The 12,756-nt window shown below is 45.7% G+C and overlaps 1 long non-coding RNA gene across 3 annotated transcripts in view; it reads left to right on the top strand.

Moving 5' to 3' along the window:
* LOC142245146 (uncharacterized) overlaps positions 1 to 12,756 on the top strand; it is a 166,030-nt gene that overhangs the window by 113,593 nt on the left and 39,681 nt on the right. For 2 of the 3 annotated variants that reach the window (XR_012724733.1, XR_012724734.1), the window contains exon 3: positions 11,158 to 11,200. The exons of the other annotated variant lie outside the window; for it this stretch is intronic. This is a non-coding gene — a long non-coding RNA (uncharacterized LOC142245146). The remainder of the gene's footprint in view (positions 1 to 11,157; positions 11,201 to 12,756) is intronic. 3 annotated transcript variants of the gene reach the window in all.

The following is a 12,756-nucleotide window of genomic DNA, read 5'->3' as shown; positions in this document are numbered from 1 at the left end:
CTTCTCACACTGTATAGACTGTCTGTACAGAGTGATGAAGCAGATATCACATTGCTATACCTGTGGACTATGGATTTTTTATAATAAAGATGGAGTTTCTAATTTTTTTTTTCTTGTTTTATTTCTAATAAAAAAAAAAATCTCTGTGTGTTTTTCTTTTACTGTTTACTAGAAATTCATGGTGGCCATGTCTAATTTGGTGTGACATCATGAATTTTGGGCTTAGTACCATCTGAGAATACAAAGCTGGTATTAACCCCTTTATTACCCAGCGTGCCACCCGGCACCAGGACGAGCCAGGTAAAGCGCCTGGAAATGGCGCTAAGAAACAATGCGCCATTTCCAGGGGCGGCTGCGGGGTGCTGAGAATCCCAGACCCCAGCTGCCTGACTTTACCTGACTGGCGATCAAAATATGGCAGGAGCCCAAAAAATGTTATTTTTTTTTTAATTTTTTTTAAATAAAAAAAAATAATGGGGTTCCCTATATTTTGATTGCCAGCAAAGGTAAAGCGAGGCAGATGGGGTCATGGTGACAGCCCGTAGCCGTCCGCTTTATCTGCACTGAAAATCAAAAATACCGTGGCGCGCTACATCATTTTTTTTAAATTATTTATTTTTATACAACTATATAGTGTGTGTGTGTGCATAAACTAGTATTTTCAGAAAATAAATACAAAATTTATTGTTTGGTAAATCGGAGACATGTTGTCAGTAGTTAATAATAGTAGTTAGTAATAGAATAAAAGAACAACTTACATCTTACTCAAAAATATAAAGAGAAAAATCAGAAACTGACAATTTTGCAGTGGTCTCTTAATTTTTACCTTTTTGCCAGAGCTGCGTATATATGTACATACAGTTAGGTCCAGAAATATTTGGACAGTGACACAAGTTTTGTTATTTTAGCTGTTTACAAAAACATGTTCAGAAATACAATTATATATATAATATGGGCTGAAAGTGCACACTCCCAGCTGCAATATGAGAGTTTTCACATCCAAATCGGAGAAAGGGTTTAGGAATCATAGCTCTGTAATGCATAGCCTCCTCTTTTTATAGGGACCAAAAGTAATTGGACAAGGGACTCTAAGGGCTGCAATTAACTCTGAAGGCGTCTCCCTCGTTAACCTGTAATCAATGAAGTAGTTAAAAGGTCTGGGGTTGATTACAGGTGTGTGGTTTTGCATTTGGAAGCTGTTGCTGTGACCAGACAACATGCGGTCTAAGGAACTCTCAATTGAGGTGAAGCAGAACATCCTGAGGCTGAAAAAAAAGAAAAAATCCATCAGAGAGATAGAAGACATGCTTGGAGTAGCAAAATCAACAGTCGGGTACATTCTGAGAAAAAAGGAATTGACTGGTGAGCTTGGGAACTCAAAAAGGCCTGGGCGTCCACGGATGACAACAGTGGTGGATGATCGCCGCATACTTTCTTTGGTGAAGAAGAACCCGTTCACAACATCAACTGAAGTCCAGAACACTCTCAGTGAAGTAGGTGTATCTGTCTCTAAGTCAACAGTAAAGAGAAGACTTCATGAAAGTAAATACAAAGGGTTCACATCTAGACGCAAACCATTCATCAATTCCAAAAATAGACAGGCCAGAGTTAAATTTGCTGAAAAACACCTCATGAAGCCAGCTCAGTTCTGGAAAAGTATTCTATGGACAGATGAGACAAAGATCAACCTGTACCAGAATGATGGGAAGAAAAAAGTTTGGAGAAGAAAGGGAATGGCACATGATCCAAGGCACACCACATCCTCTGTAAAACATGGTGGAGGCAACGTGATGGCATGGGCATGCATGGCTTTCAATGGCACTGGGTCACTTGTGTTTATTGATGACATAACAGCAGACAAGAGTAGCCGGATGAATTCTGAAGTGTACCGGGATATACTTTCAGCCCAGATTCAGCCAAATGCCGCAAAGTTAATCGGACGGCGCTTCATAGTACAGATGGACAATGACCCCAAGCATACAGCCAAAGCTACCCAGGAGTTCATGAGTGCAAAAAAGTGGAACATTCTGCAATGGCCAAGTCAATCATCAGATCTTAACCCAATTGAGTATGCATTTCACTTGCTCAAATCCAGACTTAAGACGGAAAGACCCACAAACAAGCAAGACCTGAAAGCTGCGGCTGTAAAGGCCTGGAAAAGCTTTAAGAAGGAGGAAACCCAGCGTTTGGTGATGTCCATGGGTTCCAGACTTAAGGCAGTGATTGCCTCCAAAGGATTCGCAACAAAATATTGAAAATAAAAATATTTTGTTTGGGTTTGGTTTATTTGTCCAATTACTTTTGACCTCCTAAAATGTGGAGTGTTTGTAAAGAAATGTGTACAATTCCTACAATTTCTATCAGATATTTTTGTTCAAACCTTCAAATTAAACGTTACAATCTGCACTTGAATTCTGTTGTAGAGGTTTCATTTCAAATCCAATGTGGTGGCATGCAGAGCCCAACTCGCGAAAATTGTGTCACTGTCCAAATATTTCTGGACCTAACTGTATGTATGTATGTATGTATGTATGTAATATATATATATATATATATATATATATATATATATAATATATATTCACACACAATATATAGTTGTATAAAAATAAATAGATCATTTAAAAAAATTATGTAGCGCTCCGCTGTATTTTTTATTCTCAGCGCACATAAAGCAGACGGCTAGGGGCTGCCACCCACATCTGTCTAGCTTTACCTTGGCTGGCAATCAAGATACAGGGAAGCACATTTTTCATTTTTGTTTTAGTTACTTAAAAAAATAATTAAAAAAAAAATGTGTGGGATTCCACTGCATTTTCTATTGCTAACTAAGGGTAATCCAAGCAGCTACTGGCTGCTAACCCACACTCCTTGGTGTTACCTTCACTCGCAATAGAAAATCCAGGGAAGGCCTTTTTTTTTTTTTGCCAAAAAGCTAAAAAAGAAAAATATCACGTGGGCTTTGCCATATTTTTGTATGCTATCCAGGTACAGCAGGCAGGTGCGGGCTGCCCCCAACCCCCCGTTGCCTATTTGTACCCGGCTGGCAACCAAAAATACAGGGAAGCCCTTTTTTTTTAATTATTTCATGAAACAAAAAAAAACAAACCGACGTGGGCTTCGTCCAATTTTTGTATCCAGCCAGGTACAACTAGGCAGCTGGGAATTGGAATCCGCAGCGCAGGGTGGCCCAAGCTTTCTGGCCCCCCCACTGCGAATTGCAGTCCGCAGCCGACCAAGAAAATGGCGCTTTCATAGAAGCGCCATCTTCTGGCGCTGCATCCAACTCTACCAGCGGCTCTGGTGCCGGGTGGCATGCTGGGTAATAAGGGGTTAATGCCAGCTTTGTTTTACCAGCTCGTTTTAAGCCTGAGATTTTTAATGTCAGGCCAAGTTTGACCCGGCCATTAAGACTCTCCAATAAAGGATTAAAAAAAAGACACCACAAAGAGAAAAAAAATACTTTATTAGAAATAAATGCATAGACACACTTAGGGACTCCATCTTTATTACTCCCTCTCACCCCTCCACGATTCTGGTCTTCTATCTTCTTCAACTGATGCAGCTCTGCTATATCAAATGCACGGGGGGAGGGAAAACACTTCTACTCCCCGTGCAGTCTAATCACTCAATGAGTGAGCAAAGGCTGCGGGTTGGTAAGCGGTGATGTCACTGCTGCCACCGTTGCCATAGTAACCTAACGAGTGGGTTACTATAACAATGGTGATCTCCATCACCTGATTCCCGGCGCCGTTATTCCCCGACTGTGGCATTACTGTGTGTGGCAGCCAATCCCTGCATGTGGGTTGACTCTGTAAAGAGCGCCAACATGCAGAGAGGGAGGGCCGAGCATGTGCTCGAGCATCTTGCCGGTACATGGCGCTCACTGAGTATACCAAGAGTACTGAGATGCTTGGGCGAACACCAAGTACGGGCGAGCATGCTGACACTACAGGACCTTGCATGACATCATAGTCATGTGACCAGTCTGTAGCCAATGAGTTAATACAACATGCACATGTGACTGGTCACATGATATGACATCATGAAAGGTCCTTTGGTTACCGGGCAGCACAGCGATGATCATATTAGGAAGCAGAAGCGGCCAGGAGTCAACACTGCAGGGTGCGTCACGGGACCTGTAAGTATAATGACAATATTTATTATTAATAGTGATGAGCGAGTACTAAAAAGCTCGGGTGCTCGAAGCTCGGGCCGAGCCTCCCAAGATACTCGTGTACTCGGGCCGAGCAACGAGCCCAATGTTATCCTATGGGAGACCCGAGTATTTTTGTGAAATGACCCCCCGGCAGCATGGAGAAACCCTAAAAATGGCACAAAAGTCTCAGAAGAGTGCTCAAATGACATGGCAACAGCATGGGGAAGACCCCTTGAAGCATTTATCACTCAAAAGTCACAGCTGTGAACAATTTTGTCCGCGTTTCACGCCATTTTTACGGACTCACCAGAAAACCTTCCAAAATGACCCCAAAATGATTTTTCATGGCAGAAATGTTAAGGGCACATACCCAATAGTGAGATAGAGCTGGTGTATGTTACTTTTTGAGATTAATACATGAAAGATTTTACGTGAAAACATTGTGTGGCACTCCGATGTCCCTGAGAAGAGACGTACATGAAGGCCTCTTGAGTCTAATGTGCCCATTTTGAGGAAGTGAGTCTTTGTAGTATTTTCCTTTGCCAGGGCAGTCCAAAATTGTGAGGTTCACCAATGCCCCTGCATAGAGACGTGCATGAGGGCCTGTAAACCTGAAGTGCCCATTGTAAGGAAGTGGGTGTATTATAGTATAGCCCTTTGGCAGGGCAGCCAAAAATTGAGAGGCTCCACATTGTCCCTGGATAGAGACGTGCATGAGGGCCTGTAAACTTGAAGTGCCCATTGTAAGGAAGTGGGTGTATTATAGTATAGCCCTTTGGCAGGGCAGCCAAAAATTGGGAGGCTCCACGTTGTCCCTGGGTAGAGACGTGCATGAGGGCCTGTAAACTTGAAGTGCCCATTGTAAGGAAGTGGGTGTATTATAGTATAGCCCTTTGGCAGGGCAGCCAAAAATTGGGAGGCTCCACGTTGTCCCTGGGTAGAGACGTGCATGAGGGCCTGTGAACTTGAAGTGCCCATTGTAAGGAAGTGGGTCTATTGTAGTATAGCCCTTTGGCAGGGCAGCCAAAAATTGGGAGGCTCCACGTTGTCCCTGGGTAGAGATTTGCATGAGGGCCTGTAAACTTGAAGTGCCCATTGTAAGGAAGTGGGTGTATTATAGTATAGCCCTTTGGCAGGGCAGCCAAAAATTGGGAGGCTCCACGTTGTCCCTGGGTAGAGACGTGCATGAGGGCCTGTGAACTTGAAGTGCCCATTGTAAGGAAGTGGGTCTATTGTAGTATAGCCCTTTGGCAGGGCAGCCAAAAATTGAGAGGCTCCACATTGTCCCTGTATAGAGACGTGCATGAGGGCCTGTAAACTTGAAGTGCCCATTGTAAGGAAGTGGGTCTATTGTAGCATAGCCCTTTGGCAGGGCAGCCAAAAATTGAGAGGCTCCACATTGTCCCTGGATAGAGACGTGCATGAGGGCCTGTAAACTTGAAGTGCCCATTGTAAGGAAGTGGGTGTATTATAGTATAGCCCTTTGGCAGGGCAGCCAAAAATTGGGAGGCTCCACGTTGTCCCTGGGTAGAGACGTGCATGAGGGCCTGTGAACTTGAAGTGCCCATTGTAAGGAAGTGGGTGTATTATAGTATAGCCCTTTGGCAGGGCAGCCAAAAATTGGGAGGCTCCACGTTGTCCCTGGATAGAGACGTGCATGAGGGCCTCAAAACATTAAGTGTCCATTGTCAGGAAGTGGGTGTATTATAGTATAGCCCTTAGGCAGGGCAGCCAAAAATTGGGAGGCTCCACGTTGTCCCTGGGTAGAGACGTGCATGAGGGCCTGTAAACTTGAAGTGCCCATTGTAAGGAAGTGGGTGTATTATAGTATAGCCCTTTGGCAGGGCAGCCAAAAATTGGGAGGCTCCACGTTGTCCCTGGATAGAGACGTGCATGAGGGCCTCAAAACATTAAGTGTCCATTGTCAGGAAGTGGGTGTATTATAGTATAGCCCTTAGGCAGGGCAGCCAAAAATTGGGAGGCTCCACGTTGTCCCTGGGTAGAGACGTGCATGAGGGCCTCAAAACATTGTTCCCATTGCAAAGGAGCGGGTCTCCTGTCGTTGTAATGTCCATTCTGCAAAGAATGGGCGAAAAAATTTACCACTGGGGGTATACCTGAAACAAAGGCCTAAGTATTGCAATTTGTAACGGTCATCATGGTGGCGCATGAGGAGAAGGAGGAGCAGTCCAGCGATTATCCAAAGTCCAGAAGTGTGTACCCATGGGTGAGTGGAGGTACATGGCAAACATTAAATTCCGCTCTCATTTGCTGGTGGTGTGGTGAAGTCTGGCCCAATCCAACCCTTGTTCATCTTGATCAGAGTCAGCCTGTCAGCATTTTCAGTTGACAGGCGGGTGCGTTTATCTGTAATGATTCCACCTGCGGCACTAAAAACACGCTCTGACAAAACGCTACCAGCAGGGCAGGCCAGGACTTCCAAGGCGTAGAGAGCCAATTCATGCCACGTGTCCAGCTTGGATACCCAATAATTGTAAGGCACAGAGGAATGTCGGAGTACAGTTGTTCGATCTGCAAGGTACTCCTTCAGCATCTGGGCAAACTTAGGATTTCTTGTGGCACTACCCCGCACCTCAGGGGCTGTGGTACGTGAGGGGCTGAGAAAACTGTCCCACATCTTAAAGACTGTTCCCCTACCTCTGGCGGATTGGACTTGTGCCTCTCTCGGCTGTACGCCTCGGTTGTCCTCTGATTCCTGACCTATGCCGCTAGCGTTTTGTGAGGGGAATGCTTTGCCTACTTCCGTGACTATGGCCTTCCGGAACTGCTGCATTTTGGTTGACCTCTCCTCCACGGGAATAAGAGACAAAAAGTTCTCCTTGTAGCGTGGGTCTAACAGTGTTACGAACCAGTAATGATTGTCAGCCAAGATGTTCTTAACGCGAGGGTCACGAGACAGGCAGCTTACCATAAAGTCAGCCATGTGCGCCAGACTCTTAACAGCCAGAACTTCAGTAGCCTGACCAACAAAATGACTGAACATGCTGTCCTCCTCCTCCTCCTCCTCCTCCTCATCTACCCTGTCCTCTGGCCAGCCACGCTGAACCGAGGATATGACTGGTGTGCATGTCATATCCTCAATTTGGCCGGAGAGTTGCTCCATGTCTTCATCCTCCTCCTCGTCATAGTCCTCCACTGCACGTTGTGATGAGACGAGGCTGGGCTGTGTGTTATCACCCACACCCACTACTGTTTCTTGCTGCAACTCATCGCGCTCCGCCTGCAATGCATCATGTTTGTTTTTCAGCAGAGACCGTTTTAGAAGGCAGAGTAGCGGTATGGTGATGCTAATAATGGCGTCATCACCACTCACCATCTTGGTGGAGTCCTCAAAGTTTTGGAGGATGGTACATAGGTCTGACATCCATCTCCACTCCTCAGGTGTTATGTGTGGCGTTTGACCCATTTCCCGACGGCTTAGGTGATGCAGGTACTCAACAACTGCCCTCTTCTGCTCACATATCCTGACCAACATGTGCAGAGTTGAATTCCAACGCGTGGGGACATCACACACCAGTCTGTGAGCCGGGAGATGCAAACGGCGCTGAAAGCCGGCAAGGCCGGCTGAAGCAGTAGGTGACTTTCGAAAATGTGCAGACAGGCGGCGAACTTTTACCAGCAGATCAGACAGCTCTGGGTATGACTTTATAAACCGCTGAACCACGAGGTTGAGCACATGGGCCACGCATGGAACATGTGTCAGCTGGCCTCGCCTCAAAGCCGCCACCAGGTTCCGGCCATTGTCACACACGACCTTTCCTGGCTTTAGGTTCAGAGGTGTGAGCTAGTGATCTGCCTGCTGTTTCAGAGCTGTCCACACCTCTTCTGCATTGTGGGGTTTGTCACCGATGCAGATTAGCTTCAGCACAGCCTGTTGCCGCTTCGCCGAGGCAGTGCTGCAGTGCTTCCAGCTTGGGACTGGTGTGGAGGGTACAGTGGATGAGGATGCGCAGGAGGAGGAGGAGGCTGAAGAGCATGACATTCCTGAGCTGTAGAGTGTGGGTGAAACACTGACTGAGGTAGGGCCTGCAAACCTTGGTGTGGGAAGGACGTGTTCCGTCCCTCGCTCAGACTGGGTCCCAGCTTCCACAATATTAACCCAGTGTGCCGTCAACGAGATGTAGCGGCCTTGCCCACAAGCACTTGTCCACGTGTCTGTGGTTAGGTGGACCTTGGGTGAAACAGCGTTGTTCAGGGCACGTGTGATGTTTTGTGACACGTGGTTATACAACGCGGGGACGGCACACCGGGAGAAATAGTGGCGGCTGGGGACCGAGTAACGTGGGACAGCTGCCGCCATCAGGTCGCGGAATGCTTCTGTCTCCACCAGCCTAAAAGGCAACATTTCCAGCGCAAGCAGTCGCGAAATGTTAGCATTTAGAACTGTGGCATGTGGGGTGTTGGCAGTGTATTTGCGCCTGCGTTCAAAGGTTTGCTGAATGGATAACTGAACGCTGCGCTGGGACAAGGACGTGCTTGATGATGGTGTTCTTTCTGCGTAGGCAACTGCAGGTGCAGGAGTGGAGGAGGCTTGTTCGCAGGCAGCATGGACAGGGGATTGGCTCGCATGCACAACCAGCGAAGACGTAGCAGTGACATCAGCAAGCACTGCTCCTCGACTCTGTTGTACTTCCCACAAAGTCGGGTGCTTGGCTGACATGTGCCTGATCATGCTGGTGGTGGTCAGGCTGCTAGTTTTGGTACCCCTGCTGATGCTGGCATGGCAGGTGTTGCAAATGGCCTTTTTAGAATCATCTGGAGCCAACTTAAAAAACTGCCAGACTCGGGAAGACCTAACATTTGTACAGGCACCTTGTGTCGTCGTGTTGTTCCGGGGAACGGTTGCCTGACTTCTGCCTGGGGCCACCACCCTGCTTCTTACTGCCTGTTGTGATGCTACGCCTCCCTCCCCCTGTGCACTGCTGTCCTCGCTCTGCATATCCTCCTGCCAGGTTGGGTCAGTTACTGGATCATCCACCACGTCGTCTTCCTCTTCCGCACCCTGCTCCTCCTCCTGACTTCCTGACAATTGTGTCTCATCATCGTCCACCACTTGTTGAGACACGTTGCCAACTTCGTTAGAACGTGGCTGCTCAAATATTTGGCCATCTGTACAGACGATCTCCTCATGACCCACTTCAATATGAGCTGGCGAGAGGCCAGAATGTGTGAATGGAAACGTGAACAGCTCTTCCGAGTGTCCAAGTGTGGGATCATTAATGTCCGAGGAGGACGTGTACTCAGCCTGGTGGTAGGAAGGAGGATCAGGTTCAGAAATGTGCGGTGCAGTATCACGGCTACTGACACTTGACCGTGTGGAAGACAGAGTGTTTGTGGTGGTGCCAATCTAACTGGAAGCATTATCTGCTATCCAACTAACAACCTGTTGACACTGGTCTTGGTTCAAGAGCGGTGTACTGCTGCGGTCCCCAAGAATTTGGGACAGGACGTGCGAGCGACTAGATGTGGCCCTTTGTTGTGGCGAAATTAGAACTTGCCCACGACCTCGGCCTCTGCCTGCACCACCATCACGTCCACTTCCTTGTTCCTTGCCAATGCCCTTGCGCATTTTGCAATGCTGTGCTGACGTGTATTCACTACTTGTGCGTTATATCAAAGTTTGTGGAAATTGCACACAAGTGCACCTGTACGCTGCCACCGACAGGCACACACGTGCGGTTTTAAAAACCAAGCACGGACGCACTAAGAACCTAACAGGTTTTTTTGGGGAGCGACAATTACAGACAAGTCAGACACTATCTGGACTGTTTTAGACTGTATACACCAGCCCCAGATATGATGAAGGCTGGTATACGGTCACCACTAGGAATGGCTATATATACCCTGCCTGCCTGCCTGCCTGCCTGTATACTGGTACAATAGTCCTGACAAGGACTCTTCTGGTCACTACCCTGTATTCAGACCTGGCTATACCCTGCCTGTATATAGCAACAATAGTCCTGAGAAGGACTCTGCTACTGTACTCCGACCTGGCTATACCCTGACTGCCTGTATACAACTAGAATAGTCCTGAGAAGGACTTTTGGTCACACTGTTTGCAGCCCTGCAACTGAAAAAGCTATAAAGGGCTGCAAAGCTTTCCCTGAATCAGCGACACTCTCCCTGCACTGACTGTCTGGATAGCTGTGAGCAGAGCACAGCGCGCCGGCCGGTATAAAGGCTCGGTCACGCTGTGCAGGCCGGCCAATCACTGCAATTCCACAACTAACAGGGCTGTGGCATTGCAGTGGTCTGCCAGCCAATCCCTGCATGAGGGCTGGCTCTCAAAAGAGCGCCAACATGCAGAAATGAAGACCACGAGTACAGCACGAGTATCGCGAGATTACTCGGTCCCCGCCGAGTAGACCGAGTACAGTGATACTCGTGCGAGTACCGAGTAGTAACAAGCATGCTCGCTCATCACTAATTATTAACTATATTCTTTATTTTACAGCCCCCTCGATCCATCCCAAAACTGTAAAGTCCAAGATCGGTGATTGGACGCAAGATCGTCAAAATAATCGGGCGAGTCTCCCCGTTCCCAACCATCGGGCGGAACGCTCATCACTAGCCGAGGGTGGTTCTGGCTGTGCATTCATGTGCTGACCTTGGTTCTGGTGCTGCATTCATGTCCTGATGGTTCTTGTGCTGCATTTATGTACAGATGGTGGTTCTTGAGCTGCATTCATGTACTGACGCTGATTCTGGTGCTGCATTCATGTACGGATGGTGGTTCTGGTGCTGCATTTATGAAATGACAGGGGAACTGATCTGGTACACATTTAACAATCCAAAACAAGCTTCATGGCTAAAATGTAAAAATCTTCAAAACTTTGTTTTGAGATTATGAGGAGAATTTGGCGAGATTCTTATCCAAAAACAGTGTAAATTAGCGTATGTTCATATTTTTTTTTTTTTAGCAGAAACTGAGCATAATCTTACCAAATCCTCATTAAATCCTTAAATCTTTATTTCAGGGATGCCTTAATGTACTAATGGTGGCTCTAGTGATCTATTCATGTAAGTACCCCTTACTTGACATTAACTGCTCACATCTTCTTGATGTCTGATGCTTCCTTTTTGTTATAAAAATTAGAAACTGCTGTTATGCCTGATGTCATTGTGATGTGACATCAGTGTAGCAGACAATAGCAGGCCAGGTGCGAGAGAATAAAGCAGTTTGTTTGTTTTCAAACAAACAATTCAAGGAATGGGTTTCCAAAACCAGTAAACCACTTTAAGGGTATGTGCCCACAAGGTATTTTATACTCAAGCAGAACCACCAAGTTTTTGAAGCCAAATATGCTGAAAACAATGGTGTTTTCCTGACCCATTTCCTGTGTAGTATTACAGTAGTTTCCTAGGTATTTTTTCAGTTTTTTGACCATCTTTGTTTTTTGGGGTTTTTTTGTGGTTTTATTTAGTGTTTTCTCATTGTTTTGTCACGTTTTTTACTGCACTTTGTATTAATTGTTTATGAAGCAAATGTCTTGGAAATGTATTATTATTCCTCCTTAACGATAAGGGAAACCAACTGGTTTACATGACCACATTGTGTAACTACATGAAAGGTTATATGAATATTGCTTTAAGAAAAACATGATCTTAAAGTGAACCAATGACCAGGATTCTCCTATATAACCTAAAGCCAGTGCTATACTGGCACTATCAGGCTGATTCTCTACATACCATTAGTGGTCAGCTCGGATGTTTAGGTTTTGAAACCCAAGAAAGTAAAGTTTTTAAAATCGGCAGCTTCTTGAGTGACAGCAGCTGAGGATCAGATAATATCTGGGGAGGTATGCATACTCATCCCCTCCCCCTGTTAGAATTAGCAGAAGTATTATAAAATAGATTCACTTTTTCACTAGCAGGACCTGTGTAAGGTCATACCCATGTGATCAGAAGGGGCGGGGCCTCAGCCAACAAAGCTGATACCAAGAAGCAACATTTTTCTGTTGGCTGAGGCCTCGCCCCTTCTGGTCACATATGTATGACCTCACACAGGTCCTGCAAGAGAAAAAGTAAATTGTTTATATAATACTTATGCTTATTCTAACAGTGGGAGGCAATAACTATAAATACACCCCCAGATATTATCTGATCCTCAGCTGCTGTTACTCAAGAAGCTGACGATTTTATAAACTTTACTTTCTCGGGTTTCAAAACCTATACATCCAAACTGACCACTAAAGGTATATAGAGTATCAGCCTGATAGTGCCAGTATAGCAGTGGCTGTAGGTTATATAAGAAAATCCTGGTGATTGGTTCCCTTTAATATACAAGATGAAGACATCAGGACAAAATGGCACCTAATGGCAAAATGACAGAAACTAGTAGAGTCTATCGCATAGCTTCTCTCACATGTTATCATGTTACTGAAAGAATGAGGATCTTCTATAGATGGGATGAATATTTTGTTTTCTGTTTCTGAACTTCAAATTATGTATTTTATTGGAAGATGTTTTTGCTGCTTTTTGAGAATTTTCAACCCATAGGTGTTTCACAGAAATTTTTAAAATTTGGATGTAAAAATGAAAATTATGTTTTATTTTCCACTAAAATATTATTTTAG

The sequence above is a fragment of the Anomaloglossus baeobatrachus genome, chromosome 7 (genome assembly GCF_048569485.1).
Source record: "Anomaloglossus baeobatrachus isolate aAnoBae1 chromosome 7, aAnoBae1.hap1, whole genome shotgun sequence".
Lineage (NCBI taxonomy): Eukaryota > Metazoa > Chordata > Amphibia > Anura > Aromobatidae > Anomaloglossus > Anomaloglossus baeobatrachus.
This window is presented reverse-complemented; position numbering and strand designations above follow the sequence as displayed.